The sequence below is a fragment of the Neofelis nebulosa genome, chromosome 16 (genome assembly GCF_028018385.1).
Source record: "Neofelis nebulosa isolate mNeoNeb1 chromosome 16, mNeoNeb1.pri, whole genome shotgun sequence".
Taxonomy (NCBI): domain Eukaryota; kingdom Metazoa; phylum Chordata; class Mammalia; order Carnivora; family Felidae; genus Neofelis; species Neofelis nebulosa.
The window spans coordinates 1,651,971-1,666,801 of NC_080797.1; positions in this window are offsets into that span (position 1 = coordinate 1,651,971).

Genomic DNA, 14,831 nt, shown 5'->3' on the forward strand with positions numbered 1-14,831 from the left:
GATTTCAAGTTCCATGAAAGGGCCTTGGGTTTGGCTCAACGTTCATCACATCACCAGTGCCTGGCAGGGAGTGGGCACTCCATAGATATTTGTGGGACAAATGCATTCCATGATGAATCCGCGCTGCTGACAGGGGAACCATGTTAAGCCCAGAAGGCATCAGAAGGAAGAGTTCTTGGGGTGCTTAGGTGGCTTAGTTAAGCGTCAGACTTCAGCTCAGGTCATGATCTCACGGTTCATGAGTTGGAGCCCCACATGGGGGCTCTCTGCTCTCAGCACAGAGGCCGCTTCAGATCCTCTGCCCCCCCCCTCCCCGCCCCTCCCCTACTTGTGCGCTCCCTCTCTCTCAAAAATAAATAAATAAAAACAAACAAAAAAGACACAGGATACTGTAGGCCTAGTTATTGTCAAACTAAGGTTATTTTTCCCTCAGCAAAGCATTAAGACAGTAGGGAGTTTCTGGGGCGCCTGGGTAGCTCAGTCAGTTAAGCATCCGGATTTCAACTCAGGTCATGATCTCAAGGTTTGTGTGTTCCAGCCCCCTGTCGGGAACTGTGCTGACAGCTCAGAGCCTGGCGCCTGCTTCAGATTCTGTGTCTCCCTGTCTCTCTGCCCCTACCGGGCGCACACTCTCTCTCTCTCTCTCTCTCAAAATTAAACATTATAAATAAATAAATGGGAGTAGGGAGTTCCTGGAGAAATGTCCTACTCTGCCTATAGCCAAGTATTTGTCAATGGACTGCAGGTTATAAGGAAATTTAATTTTATCTGTCATTTCCTTAGAGTGTCTGGCCTCACTTCAGAACCTGCCCTTTAAAACATCACCCTATCATTGTGTATCCAAGTCGCCAAACCTTTGACAGGGCATTGCAGATAGGATGCATCAACAAATGAGGCCACAAAGGCTGGCGGGGCGGGGACTAAAAATTCGGAACAAATATGTAAACCTGTTCGCTGGGGTCGCCCACCCGGACCCACGGGCCACAGCCTGGGCGCCAACGGGTCTAGGACCCGGGAGGATCAGCAGGTGCACGACCCTGCGTAGCGCACGTCCCTCCCCGCGTCTCGACCCGCACGAGACCCAGCGGGCGCAGCGGGGCTCACTGAGTCTGCGCAGAGGCTCTCCCAGAACGGGCGAGACGCGAGCGCGGAGGGGCTCACCGAGCCTGCGCGGAGGCTACCCCCGCCCCCCCCGCCCCCCCCCGCCCCGCCCCGCCCCGCCCCTCCCCACCGCGAGCCTCCGGGAGGTGGGGCGCGGCGGGGAGGGCCGAGTCTGCGCAGAGACGACCCCCGGAGGAGTGCGACGCCGGCGCGCGAAGAGCTGGGGTTGCGCCCTGGCAGCCGTGGAGGGGGCCGCGGTGGAGCGGGAAGCGGGGTGGCCTGGAGGTGAGGCCCGCTACGTGCGTAGGGCCGGGGCTTTCCTCCGGGAAGCGGGGCGGGAAGCGGACCCTCGGAGGTGCGGCCTGGGGCCGGCGGGGCTGCGACCCGCCCCGGCTCCCGGCGAGCGCCGCCCGAGACCCGCCCCCGCCGCGTGTCCCCGTCGGGTCGGGTCCAGTTCCCTCCGGGGGGCTGTGAACTGCCGGTCCTCCGGGCCCGCGATGACCCCGATGGCACAGGCCGCCCCTGCTCCCTGTCCTGCGCGGGGCCGGGAGCTTTCGTACGAGACCCGGTTCCTCCTGGAGTAACCGAAGCCCCAATGGGGGACCAGACCGGGCCCCGGGAGTGACCTGTGTGGGCCACACATGTTCTACTCGATCTAAAATATTCCTCCCGGGGCGGGGGTTGGTTTCAGAGGAGCGGGGTGAGGCCACCCTCTTCCTTGGACAGGTCTGCCTATCCTTTTAGGAGTAGTTTCGAAAGTCCTCTCCTCTGGGAAGCCCTCCAGAATTGCCACCAGCATCTTTAAGTTTGTCGTCTTGTTTAGCTTGTGGAGCTAGTGGTTACTCATAAGCACGTACCAGCTTGTTTCACGTGTGTGTCTGAGTGTAAGTCTCCCGGGTCCCTCTCCAGGCAGGGGCTCTGTCTTTGTGGAGCATCCCCTAGCGCACGCCCACACGAATATGAGTTTAAAAGGACTGAGATGGTGGTAAGTCACTCACTGAGTGGGCCTGCGACCTTGGGAAGTATTTGTGTAAGTAATAGGCTGGAAAAGGATGGCCCCTGGGCCAGGTAGGACTGTAGACACCACACACACACCCCCCCCCCCCCGCCTGCCATTTGTTTCTTATTTGAATCAATGGCCAGCATTTTCAAATGAGGAAATGTCTTTCACATCTCGCACAAGATCTAGATTTTAGCATCTCTTGAAAACTCAGATGTGGCCACGTGGGACCCACGTGCCTTCGCGGAGCACTTAGCAGGAATAGAGTAGTGTCCTGGTCCTTTAGGTTCGGCATGAAATTCCCAGATTCCCCTGTCCCCACTCATCTCCGCTGGGTCCCTGACGGTAGAGCAAAGTGTCACGTCGTCATTTACCACCTAGCTCGCGTCACTCATTCGGATGAACTGCCTGCCTGGCTTCTTGCAACCAGTTGCATTCCTGACTCTAGGTGGAGAGGAAGGAGGAAAGACGTGCCCCCGGGGCACAGAGACAGCATGGGGGAAGCACAGTGTATGGGAACACCGGAAGATACCAGAGCTCAGGTTTGCTCTTAGGTGAGGGGTATTAGGCGTTAATTGTGTCCCCCACCCCACCCCCCAAAAAAGATATACTGAAGTCCTCATTCCAGTAGCTCGGAATGTGACCTTATTGGAAATAGGATCGTTGCAGGTGTAATTAGTTAACATGGTGACATACTGGAGTAGAATAGGCCCCAGATTCGGTAGGACCGGTGTCCTTTTAAGAAGAGGGCCATGTGCAGAGACACAAGCAGGGAGAAGCCATGTGGAGGGGTCACAAGGACTGCCAGAGGTGTGAACGTTACCGTCGGAGCCCATGGAAGGAAGCCACCCAGCCAGCGCCTTCCTTTCGACTTCTGGCCTCCAGAACTGAGAATAGTTTCTGTTTGAAGCCGCCTAATTTGTGGCACTCTGTTACTGCAGCCCTAGGGTATAATGCAGCTCTGTAAGCCAAAAGAAGCTATTACTTCCTTTAATAGATGGTTCAGGAATTCACGGTAGGTTTGGGATCATCGTCTCGAAAGCATGATTTGAGAAAAATGTGTCATCTAACAGCATTCCCTTCATCTGTTGGAGCCAGAAAACACATGCAGAGGTTTTCCTGTGATCCAAACCTGAGAAGGTTCTGGACTAAGACGGGGTTGGAGAGGGCCAAAAGAGCGGTTTTCAGAGTCAGGTAGGAAAGAGGGGAGGGAGTCCAAGATGATTAGGACACGGCTGCTCACATCATAGCCTACCTGAGTGACCTAGAGAGCTGGGTCAGCACAGGTGGCCCGACCAGTCCTGCACAGTCTCTGACTCAGTAGGTCCGGGATGGTGCTTGAGAATTTGCATTTTTACCAAGCTCCTGGGTGAGGCTGATGTTGCTGGGCCTAGAAACCCCTAGAATACAAACCCCCACGAGGGTCTTGTTCACCAGCGTGTCCCAGGGTCTAGAACAGTGCCCTGACGCTGGAGGATCACGACAGACATTTATTCAATGAAAACTGTTGGGGCAGAAATGGAGAGTAAGAAAGGGGAATAAGCATAAAATGATGAGTTCATTTTTACCCACTGGACTCATCATCCAGTGAGACACTGGACTAGAGCTGCGTCGTGAGTATAGACTAAAGTGTGGGTGAGGAATAGGAGTTTCAGATTCACGCTTCATCCCACATAAAGGTGATAACCGAAGCCAGAGGTGATAAGGTCACAGATGTGTCCAATACAGAGAGGACTTGGGGCTCAGCCTCGTGACACTTACAGGTAATACAAGGAGAAATGGGTAAAGGTAGTAAAAAAGTAGAGTGGTTGGAATATCACACATTATGGAAGCCAAGGGAGGAAAGAATTTCCAGGATTATTTAGTCAAGGGAAAGAGGGTCTGGTCTAATCACTGTCCCTAGGCAGCGACTGTGTGGTGCTGACTCCTTTAAGGGCCAGGTCACTATCTCAGGCCGTTCTGACCCCCTCTAGCATTCAGAGTCCCCAACACTGAAGCTGCTGCTTCTTTAAATGCAGGTAATGGGTCTGACAGGTTCTGCCAGGCACTTAGCTCTTCAAAGGGAAACGCTTTGGCATTTTCTTTTACATCGGGGTTCATCAGAAAAATTCAAACGTTCAAGCATGACTTGTTTGAACCAACATACCCAGGTCCTTTGTTTCTCCAACCCCACAGCTCAGAGGAAGCCAGTATTATGCTGCAAACCTTCTATGCATATTCTCTTATTTTCTTCATACCCTCAACTACACAGCTTTCTAGCTTCTTGAAAGCTGGGAACTATGTGTTTGTGTCTCCTCACCTTCAACCCAGCCCCAGATTCAGGTATATATTTTTGCTCAAGATACGCTTGAATGAGTATCCAAGTTTATAATTGTCCAGTTTTATTCCTAAAAACTCTATTCACCACAAGAACATAGTTTTCTTGCTTTTCTTTCCCCTCTAGATAGAACTATAAACTATACATTGCAGGGAAAAAAAAAGTCACATTAAATTATATTCAGCTTGGGTGAGGTATCCATTTATTTCAAATTAAAGTTGGTGGCTGGTTTCTAGGTAAACATTTTAATGGTTCCCATTTTAAAATGTCATTTTCCTCTGAAAAGTAGTGCTTCCTGTTACATCTGAATGTACTTCTTCTGTAGCACTTTCCTGGGATATCACCCCCCACCCCCGAATCACAGTTGTCTTACAACCACTTAGCTGGAAAACCAAGTTTTGATAATTTGTATTTTGCTTGAAGATCATCCAGTTCATATAGATTTTCAAATAGGATATCCTAAGGCTGAATGTCATGGTCCCTAATTCTTTTCTTCTCTTCCAATTCTGTAGTTATGCTTTATTTCTCATCATCTATCCTTTTTTTTTTTAATGATTTTTTTAATGTGTATTTATTTTTGAGAGAGAGACAGAGACAGAGTGCGAACGAGGGAGGGGCAGAGAGAGGGGGAGACACGGAATCCAAAGCAGGCTCCAGGCTCTGAGCTGTCAGCACAGAGCCCAAGGTCGGGCTCCAACCCATGAACTGCAAGATCATGACCTGAGCCAAGGTTGGTGGCTTAACCCACTGAGCCACCCAGGTGCCCCTCATCATGTATCCTTTTTATTTCTTAATCAGGTTCTAAATAAGCTTATATATTACTATTTTCAAGGGAATCAGCATATGAGTTTATGCCTTCTATTTTTAAATTTTTAAGAAATGTTTATTTTTGAGAGAGAGAGTGTGTGTGTGTGTGAATAGAGGAAGAAGGTCAGAGAGAGGGAGTCACAGAACAGGAAGCAGGCTCCAGGCTCTTAGCACAGAGACTGACCGGGGGCTCAAACTCGCCAGTCAAGAGATCATGACCTGAGCTGAAGTTGCGCGTAGCCTGAGCCACCCAGGCGCCCCTGCCTTCTACTATTTTCGAATTTTCCATGTCCTTAATTGAAGTTTTTAACCTTCATTAATTCACTCAGGCTTATTTTGGGGGGCCTGATTTCACTGTGCTCTTAAAGTTGCTTTAGCTGAATTTTAAATTGTTTTATATCTGCATTTGATAACAGGGGAGGTGATTAAGGCTCTCCAGCGCGGCTGGGTCCCACAGATCTTACCCGGGAGTGTTCCTTACAGTGCCTTCAAGACAGTTTCTAATTTTGCTTTTGATTTCCTCTTTCGACCCAGTGGAGCTCTTCTTCCACTCCAGTTCTCGTGCATTCTATGTGGACGCTCTGTGCGCCTGCACCTGCACAACGGGCGCTGGGGTGCGGGTTCCAATCCTGGATTTCCTCCATCAGCAGGTCCGAGGTCCCCACTCCCGCAGGCTGGCCCCCGCAGATTTCACCTGCACAGGGGCTGCTATATTGATCCGCGGGGTGCGGGTGGGCCACCGAGAAGTTTCCCGCTGGGGCGCTGCCGCCTGCACCCTGAGCGCGGAGGAGCCCAGGAGGCGGGGCGCCGCGGGGCACGCCGGGACGGTGCCTCCCCGCTGGGCGGCTCCCTCCTGCTGCACGCGCCTGGGGGCTTCTGGGAGGGGCGGCGGCGCAGGCGCACTGAGCCCCGGCTGGACTGAAGCGTGCGCGGGGGCTGGGGAAGGGGTGACTGGCCAGGAGGCTCGGCCGCGGGACCTCCACGTGGCTGCTGTCTTCAGCCGGGGCACCCCGCCCCTCCCCCCCCCCCCCCCCCACCTCAGGCAGTGGCCCTGGTGGGAGGGAGTCTATGCGGCCTCCAGCGGCGCCCTGGCTCTTACCTGCTGGGTTTTCCGTGCTGGACGCCTTTCTTGAGACCGCGACTTACTGCGAGCAGCGCTGTAAACCGGGCCCTGTTGCAGATCCCGGGCGTTTGGACCATTCCGTAGATGGGATTACGATTTTACTTTTGCTGTGGCCACTACGGAAATTTGAGTGAAAATGGCGAAGTCATCTGGTCGTTGGCGGCCTCTCCACTACCTCCGAGAGAATCAGCCCTTGAAAACAGGCAAGTTACTTTGCACTGAAAGCCGTTCACCTCTGGGCTCCGATTCTGGAAACTTGGGCTTTGCAGCAAAGGTGATTCTTCGTTTGGGCTCCCAGAACACCTTTGCTTCTGCTGCTGTTTCCTTCTACAGCCTATGTCCGGTATTGTAGAAAACACTCTACATATCCATCTACCAGATTTCGAGTCTCTCCAAGCCAGGGACTCTTCGTGGAATAGGCTCTTCGGGAGGGACAGGGAAGAAAGCATTGCAGGGTTTGCCGCTTTTTAGAAGCTGAGTGTGTGTTTAAGGAATGGAAGGAGGGGGTAAATAAGAACCAGAATGATTTCTTCTTCTGTTCCAGGGCGCCCCAGGAAGTCTCCAGCTGGTGTGGGCCTTCTCCAGAGCTAGAATGGCCGTATCACTAACAGCCCCTAAGACTCTGGTCCATTGGGGTACACAGGATCAAGAGGAAGAGACCTGAGAGTTGGAGACTAGGCTGCAAGGGAACTACTCTCCGGGTCCTCAGATCCTCCGCCGGTGCCTCAGGCGACTCTCCCACCAGGAGACTCCTGGTCCTGGGGAGGCCCTGAGCCCATGGTGGGTGCTGTGCTGTGAGTGGCTGAGGCCCGAGAGGCCCACCAAGGAGCAGATCCTGGAGTTACTGGAGCTCCAGTCCTGCCCCAGGGTGGAGAGGGGGCCGTGAAGTGTGCTGGAGCACTGAAAGGACTTGATGAAGCAGGACGGCGGTGGGAAGCGGACGTATGGTCTGTCGTGGGAGCCAGGTCAGTGGCCTTCAGGCCGAACGGAGGGGCAGCAGCAAGGAAGCTGCCAAGCTCCACTCTCTCGGACCAGGCAGAGCGGTTCGTGTGTGTGCCTCTCTCTCTTCTGCCCTCAAGGCTTGATGAGACTTTTTTTTTCCTATAAATATTTCTTAATTTATTTTTTTAAAATTGTGCTGTTAACCCTTTTACGGGGCAACAAGCTATGTGAAGTCAAAAGAACGAAACTTTTTGTCCAACGTAATATTGAGAGTGCTTTTGACGTAGTTCACTGGTTTGTCATCTGGGTCAGTATCTACTGCGCAACGGGCAGAGGCTAGAATCCTGGAACCAAGCTGCGAAGATCTCAAGCTAAATAAGACGGAAAAATCTGGAGAAACAGAAGGGAAATTCTTTCCCACCCAATGTGTACTCTTCAGACTGACGCATTCCTTCTATCAAGCCTTCTAAATTGTTAAATACAGTTTTCCAAACAAGCATTTAAACTTCGTTACACAGAAGAGTAACAAGAATGGTGTCCCACCAGACGAAAGGAAAGACAATATAAATATATATGGAGCTCGGTGGGTAAAGCCTGAACGTAGCACAGTCCTTCACAACTGACGGGGGCGATTCAACACGCAGCCAACAACATTCTAACCCTGTGCTTCATCCCAACTGGTTACTAGGAAGCAAGGTGTAAATGTTTGGCCCCAATTGGGCTTCAGAAATGGTTCTTTTTTTCACGACAGGCGTGTCTGTCCCGCTATCAATCTTTTTTTTTTTTTCCTCCTTTTTTTCTTCCCCTTGCACTGACTCTGAGAAGGGTCTCCAGGTCTCCTTGGAAATTTCAGCCCTGGGCTTCAAGGCTGCTCTGTGCCACCTAACAAAGCATAACATCAAGTCTCAAGAAAAACTGTTTCCAAGTAAGTTCCCTGCATCCCAGTGCAAAGCTCAAAAATATTTAAAGGAATTTAGGGGCACCTGGGTGCCTGAAAGCCTCCGATTTCAGCTCAGGTCATGATCTTGAAGTTCGTGAGTTCCAGCTCCATGTCAGGCTCTGTGCTGACAGCTCAGAGCCTGGAGCCTGCTTCGGATTCTGTGTCTCCCTCTGACCCTCCCCTACTCGCACTCTGTCTCTCTCTCTCTCAAAAGTAAATAAACGTTAAAATAAATAAAGGAATTAAAAAAAAAAAAAACACCCAACAACATAAAATTTACAATGTGTGGGGCACAATACAAAATTAAAGGCATACAAAGAAACAGGAAAGTATGACCCATAATGATGGAAAAATCATCAATAGAAACATCCAGAAATGGTGCAGATGATCCTATTAAACAGGACACTAAAAACAGTGTGCTCCATATGCCCCAAAAGGGAAAGGAAAACATGAGCCTGTACAGAGAGACACGGAAGGCATTAGAAAGACGTAAATTGGGGGCGCCTGGCTGGCTCGGTGGAGCGTGCAACTCTTGATCTCGGGGTCATGAGTTCAAGTCTCACGTGTGGTGTAGAGCTTACTGAAAAAAAAAAGATGTAAACTGAATTATAGAGTTTAAAATATAATGTCTGAGATTAAAATATGCTGGATAGAAACTACCAAAATGAAACAGATAAAAACACTTAAAAAAAAAAAAAAAAAAAAAGATGAGCACATCTGTGAGCTGTGGGACTTCAATCAACCAAACCTGTGTGCTGTTAGAGCCCTGGGGAAAAAGAGGAAAGCAGAAGACTACTTGAAGCAGTTGGGGCTGAGAGTTTTCGAGAATTGACGGCAACTCTACATCCACGGATGCACGAAGCATAGACCAACATCAAGCAGAAGACACACAAAGAAAACTACACCAAGACACAATCAAAATCAGATTGTTTGAAACCAGAAATAAATACGCAGACGGCATAATTGGCCAAGACGTGGAATTTCATTTTAGACACAAGGACTAAAGTTTTTAAGTAGAAAAAAGTATGGACTCTCTGGGGAAAATAACGATTGAGCACTTGGGGCGCCTGGGTGGCTCAGTCAGTTAAGCATCTGACTTCGGCTGAGGTCATGATCTCACGCGTGGTTTGTGAATTCAAGCCCCACAGTTGAGTCCCGTGTTGGGCTCTGTGCTGACAGCTCTGAGCCTGGAGCCCGCTTGAGATTCTGTCTGTATCTCTCTCTGCCCCTCCCCAACTCGCGCTCTCTCCCAAAAATGAATAAACATTAAAAAAAATAAAATAAAGACTTAGTACTTGACAATGGATCCCAATTTGTAAGGGAAGAAGCCTTCCATGATAGACCTTCAAACACATTACATTCCACAACTTCAGTGTAAATCCACTGGTTAGACTTGACAAGGAAATGGTGTGCTAACAGCAGTTAGACCCCATGTCGACTCACAAGGGCTACTTAGCAGCTTCAAGGTGGATGGAATAATGTACATTTAAGATAAAACACAGCAAATAAAAATTAGTAGAGTGCAGAGGTTAAGGTGTAATTTGTATTCTCTTTGAACTCCAATGCCTGTGACAAAGCATCCTGGGGGGGGGGGGGTGGTATCCAAAGACAAGGAAAATGGGTAAAGGAGAAGAAGAAACTGCATTTATTTGGCTCCTACAAGATACCATGCAATGGGTTTCCAGACATACGGTTATATATTCTCCTCCCACAACCTTACGAAACAGATTCTTTTCCCACTTTATGGATGAGGACACTGAAAATCAAGGGATAACAAGACAACCCAGCCCATGGGGAATTCTGAAGAGACTGCCACGCGTGGTCAGGGTCTTCACAGACCGGCGGCATCGGCCATGATGGCACTGAGGACAGATGGCTACTTTCGCCGACTCATTGGCACATCCTGTGGTGCGACACCCCGTCTTTGCCTGACTGGAGTTTATTTCTAGCTCACAAATGGGTCCATGTGACAGAGAAAAAAGGACGAAAGACCTCCTGAGGAGCCTGAGCTAACATTGTAGGAAAAAGAGGGACAGAGAGCGGGAGCTGGAGCAAATGCCTGTATTCAAAGGACGGACGGATACCGCTCTTGTCAGCGAGGCCCCCGGCACACGGTTTGTCTTCCGGCAGATTCTAGTCCTTTGAAGAACAAGCCATTTTGGAGCTCCTTTTCAGAACCGTCCTGAGCATGTGAATACATCTGAGGACAGCACAGGCCTGTGATGAGGATGGGTCCTGAGTCACAGCAGATACACGTGAGAGAGCTCACAGGAAGGAATGATGGGTCCGAGGAGGTGGAAATGATGCGTAAGAAAACAAGAATGAGATAAACACAGGCCATGATTAAAGACGCTGAGGATCACACAGGTGGGATATCTGATTTGCTCTTTTTCCCCCAGTGTGAAAGGGCAGGGAAGAGGGGCATTTCAGGCAACCAATGACCGCCTTGCACTTGAGTAAACTGTAGAGTGGGTCAGTTCCGTCAGCCAAGGAGAGCTTTTGCTTCACATGCTTGACCTTTTACCTGTCCCCCTGTCACATAAAGAGACATGATGGGTGGGGCACCTGGGTGGCTTAGTTGGTTAAGCGTCCGACTTCAGCTCTTGTCGTGATCTCACAGTCTGTGAGTTCCAGCCCTGCGTCAGGCTCTGTGCTGACGGCTCAGAGCCTGGAGCCTGCTTCGGATTCTGTGTCTCCCTCTCTCTCTGCCCCTCCCCTGCTCATGCTCTGTCTCTCTCTGTCTCAAAAATAAATAAAAATATTAAAAGAAAAAAAGACATGGTGGGTGGCATGGACCTTTAACGCCATCATTATCATTTGTGGGGGGGGTTGGGGGGAAGGGTTTGCACAGAAAAATGAAGGGCAGCAAAGGCCTCGTGATGCTGCCATCAGTTAACTGAAATTGAGTGTCGAATTCATCTTCGTGGGCCTCCTGTTTGTGGAAACCATTCATTTATCAACTTCTGGGTGGAAGCCCTGGACTGAATGCCGTACACTCTTCTACAAGCGTCAGCCCTGTCCGCAGGGAGCAAGACGCAAGTAGCTGGCACAAAGGCTGTTTCGGTCTGCTGGTCCCGGCGAGGAAGAGCAAAGAGACCCAGATGGCCGCCTACTGTGGCTGCTGCGCTGTGGCGGGCAGTGGGGCTCCAAGTGGAGGTTTCTCCACGCTCATATTCAAAGGGCCTCCCCAGGGTGCAGCTTCCGATGAGCTACGACGGGGGAGTCCCGTGATAAGGTGAGATCCATCCCATTAGTAGGGTTGTGGCCCACTGTGGACTTCTCTGACTGCACAGAATCTTCGAGCTCCAGTGGAGACCTCCCAGCTCTCTCTCATCCACTGTACCCCTGGGGTTCCCCGACTCGGGGGTGGGGGGAACTTGGATTACAGTCCCGCTGCTTAAAGCCCCTTCCTGTGCCGCCCACAGTCCAGTTTAAAGAATGCCCAACACGGGACACCTGGGTGGCTCAGTCGGTTATGCATCTGACTCTTGGTTTCGGCTCAGGTCATGATCTCGTGGTTGTGAGATCGAGCCCCAAGTAGGGCTCTGCACTGAGCATGGAGCCTGCTTAAGATTCTCTCTCTCTGCCCACATGCATACGTGCACGTGTGCACTTTCTCCCTCTCAAAATAAACATTAAAAAAAAGAGAATGCCCAACGAAACCAGATCAGGGGCATAGAAGCACTTTGCTCCCTTCTTGGTGATTTTTGGGGCCATCTGCCAGGAGCTGTCCCAGCCCCTACCCACCCGGATGCATAGCCAACCTCCTCCTTAGCATAAGGCCTCACCTGGTCAGCCCCCCAGGCCTGGCCTCCACACCTCCACACTGGTCTTCCCACCCCGGCGGCAGCCTCAGAGGACAGTGTCCTCTCTCTGAAGCCAACCCTGCCTTCCTGACCCGGGTCTATCCATTCCCACTGCAACTAAATTAAAATTTAATAATTATTAAACAACTATGTCAATGGGCCTGGATGTTGGTGGGAAAGAACTTGGGCCACGGCACGGCCTCCATAAATACCTGGGATGCGACAGAGACCCGAGTCTCGGGACAGGAGCCGACCAGTTTGCCTGGCACCCGACCCCACCGCTCCCCGGCAACAGGGCTCCCCCCGAGGTCCAGGTCTCCCCCAGGGTCCGGGGCCTTGCTCGGTAGGGCTCCTACCTCGTGGTCCTGGAGTCGAGGTGGCAGCTGAGCAAAGAAGGTGGCTTCTTGGAGACGTGGGGGTGCCGGCAAGCTGGGTCCACCCAGTTAAAACACTGCCTGCAAGGCGTGTTACAAACAAGGAAACATGTTCCCTTCCTCAGTGGCACAGGGGAGGCTGGAGTTGTGGCCAGGTCCTTGTGCTCAGCCCAGGCTGGGGACGAGGACGCAGCCGGGGCAGCCAGGGCAGGAAGGGGGAGAGCCCACTCCGGGGTTCAAGGAGGGCTTCGCCTGCCCATCAGCCACCGCCCTCAGCCCCTCGGAGCTGTGGTGCCAGCGCGCTGACCGCCCCCGGATTGCTCCAGTCCCCACCAGTCGCCTAGCCCTTAACCCCTGCCCGGGATCCCCCCACTCTGGGGCAGTGCACGAGTCACGGGCACTCAGCAAGAGGTGGGTGACTGTGCGACCACCAGCTTTGCTGCGGCTCCTTCCTGGGTTCCAGCTCCCTCTGCACCCGGCTGCCCTCAGGCTGCTCATTTAGACAATTTCACCCCAAAAGCGGAGGCCTGTGATGAGGGAGAGGTTATTGTGGGTTGCTGGGTTCGCTTTTCCCAAAGGGGAGTCTACTTTCAGGGGGGAGGTGAAGTGCTACCGGGGTCCAAGGATGGGTTTCGGTGGGCCATGAACTCCCCGATGTCGCACGCACGTTTTCTGGAGTCTCAAAGTCCCCTGGCCTAACAACCTTAGGGCCCTGCCTTCGCTCTGGGGTCGCTCAGGAGTACACGCACAACATGAGGCTTAGACGATAGTAACAATCACAAACGCTAGCCTTGAAATCTCAGCAACAAAGTGATTTAAAAGAAAAAAAAAAAAAAAAGAAAAAATGGACCATCCAGATGATCCAGAGTATTACATTAAGTTGTTAACCATGAAACACACACACACTTCATAAAGGACATACGAACAAAACACGTACCGCCTGCCTGGTTGTGAAAGTATAAAGGATCTCACTGAGCAAAGCAGAAGGTCAAGGACAGTGAAGTTTACACGAAACCACAAGCTAACGGAGCGGGGCGCCTGTGGCACTGGGGTAAAGACTGCCAGTTACAGGACGGGCTTGAAACAGGCACACAAAATCCTATGAGGACACAATGAGACCACGCACTTTGGGACCATAAACACTAGAAAGGTAGGGAGTAGAATTATAAAGAAACCGTTTACTTCCGCACCATACGAGCACACCAGCGCGGCTGTTTAATTAGGGAAGGACGAAAGTCCACGGCCAGAACGGCAAACCTTCTGGAGGGTATTTCTGGGTATTCAGGTAGGTCTTCCAGACCGTGAGGCCTGGTTTTAATTAGGTCTAGAAGTAAGAAAACCCGTGCCCTTTCTTCTCCTTGGTGGAGCTCTGCTGGCACAGAAGTAGGAGTACCACTCACAATTACGGTCAGACTGTGGCTCCCACGTACGGAGAGGGAGGGAGGCAGGCCAACAGAAGGAAAAGGCCCAAATGTCCCTGAGACGCCTGGGTGAGAGGCGGCGGAGGGCAGGCGATGACATCACGGGAGGTGTGGGGCGTGTGCATCAAGGTGGAGAAAATTTCATTCCCCAGAATTCTTGGGAAAGGTGGACTCCTCTTGGAATGAGGGATCTCCCCGACTCAGGACGACACTGGAGCATGACGCCGGTCACCGCGCTACCTTCTAATGTTCCGGGCGCTGGGCTCCCAACGGAAGGGGCTTTTTTTCTGAGCAGTGGGTTTCAGAAACTACTGAGCTGGGGCCACAGCTTGGGTGGGGCTGGCAGGCAGGGACCGGTCATCTGGCAAGGACAGTGTTGTTGAGGCGGCCGAGCCCAGGGAGGTCAGGGGGAGTAGGCAGAGAGGAGGAAGCAGCGGTGGTTGGCCAACAAGGGCCTTCTGAGAACAAAAGGTCTAAGGATGTACAACATGAAGCCCCTTCTCCACCTGACACAGCTTTCAGTACAGCCCTTGTCGCTCGTGGACGTGTCTGGGGGGAGTGGACTCCTGGGGGGGGCGGGGGCGGTTGACCAGGTACAGAGTTCATCAGCACCGGCAGGGGGTGGATGTGGAAATCACACACGCGAACACACAAATCAGAGTAAAGGAGTGGGTGTGGGTGGCACCCAGGTTTCCTGTGAGAAAAGGTGGAGTGTGGGTAGAGTTCACTTTGAACTTGAACAACAAATAAAGGAGAGCACACCGTGCTCGTGACCTCCGTAAGGAAAGGGGAAGAGTCCCTCCCGTGAAAGGGCAGATTGCCAGACAGAGGAGGGACGGGAGGATGTGGGAACCCGTCCTCAAGTGAAGGGGCTGACCCTGGGGGGCACGCCGGGGTACAGAACAGACCGTCATGGGTTCTGGGTGGGAGCAGTTGTATTTCCAAGGACAGGATTTAAATCTATTACGTCCAAATTCACGTAGTAATAATAAAAAACGGG